This window comes from Marmota marmota, unplaced genomic scaffold (genome assembly GCF_001458135.2).
Source record: "Marmota marmota marmota unplaced genomic scaffold, marMar, whole genome shotgun sequence".
Taxonomy (NCBI): Eukaryota; Metazoa; Chordata; class Mammalia; order Rodentia; family Sciuridae; genus Marmota; species Marmota marmota.
Genome location: NW_026000174.1, coordinates 28,300,647 through 28,302,328, shown reverse-complemented (window position 1 = coordinate 28,302,328; position 1,682 = coordinate 28,300,647).

Below are 1,682 nucleotides of genomic sequence, written 5' to 3'. Positions count from 1 at the left end.
GAAATACTTTAGAGGGAAGCATTTTTATAAAAAGGTAAAGATTCAAACAGCATTTATTAGACACCTTCTGTGTACCTGTGCACCAGCATAAAGCTTGGAGTTACTGCCTACTGCGTGGGTAAATCTTATTTGAATTTGTATGTTATTATTACATTTATTATTGAAATAATGCATTAGCAAAAAATGGTGGTAGGGATGGGGAGGTAGATGAAGAGGAAAACAAAAGGAGGGGCTAATAAGATTATTGAGACTTCAGCAGAAGTGAGGATTTCTGTGGTGGTCCAGAAAGTGACCCAGCAAGTCTTAGAGATGGTGAATGATTATTAATTCAATGGCTTGAGCTCAGCAGGGTGTGTATGCATTTATGGTGTATGCATGAGTCTGCAGCAGTGTGTGTGTGTGTGTGTGTGTGTGTGTGTGTGTGTGTATGTGTTGGACCAAATGCACATAAAATCATAGAACTTTTCATCAGAAAGGATTCTGGAGACTCATCCATGGATTGTACAAGCAGGTGTGTTCATGTGTATGTGTGTGTGTGTATGTGTGCGCGCACGCTCGCACCTGCATGCACATCCCTGTGTATATTGAGGCCAGTTTCCATGAGGGGGTGACTTTCCTCACCTGTGTGCACTTGGAGATATTTTTCCTTTTTTATTACAGTAAATGTAGCTTGAAAGCTGGGCATAGCAGAGCTTTTCCCCGAACACAGATCACATCACATAATTTTTCTTTCAGAGAAAAATGCAGCAAAATAACCTGCAGATGGTGAATCCCTTTCTCTTTCTCTTTCTTGCTCTTGGGCTCCCCCACCCCATCCCTTCTCTGAGTCTCTCTGTCTCTCTCTCTTTCCAACTGTTTCTGTGTCTCTGTATCCTGCTTCTCTCTCTGAAGCTCTATTTATAGCTTAAAATGCTTTCATATTTTCACACTTAGCATATAAAATGTCCCCATGTTACATAAAATAGCATACATTCAGGTCTGTAATTAGATCAGTGTCTCCTCCTAAGTTTCACAAATGAATGATCACGCTGGTCGTTGTCCTACCCGTTCCCTACTCACGAATATTGCCAGGACTGAGTATTCTGCACTCTTTCTTCTGTTTTCTTTTTGCCACTCCTAATGACAATCCTCTAATCTGACTGCAACGGGATCCCCTTCTGATTGTCTCCTTTGCCTCCACCATGATGAGATCAGTGTTCTTCAGGCAGCAGCTCAGAGCAGCCTGGACCTCCTCTCTCTCTCTGGGGAGCCAGAGGAAGGCCATTAGAATTTCTGGATGCATTCACAAAATTCATTTCCCCAAACTGGCCCAATACAAGCCACCACCAAAGGAAAAGGGGAGCTAGATCTCTTCCCCCGCTTAAAACAAGAAAGCACAATTTTAAAAAAAAGTGGGGTGGGGGAACCAAGATTCACTTCTAACCAATCTGGACATGTGTTAGAGAATATTGTTGAGAACAATTAGGGATGTCTGAGTGAGGGGTTTATTTCTCACTTGCTTGTCAGGTCAGAAGACAATCTGTTTATTTTCCTGCTACAATTTTATTCAATAAACTGAAAGGATGGGAGCTGGGAAAGAGGGTACGAACAGGATGTGTGCTATCAATTTGTCAAATAAATAATCGTGCTTGGAAACAACAGATTTTATTAATTAGACAGGATGGTGTATTATTACCATTAAA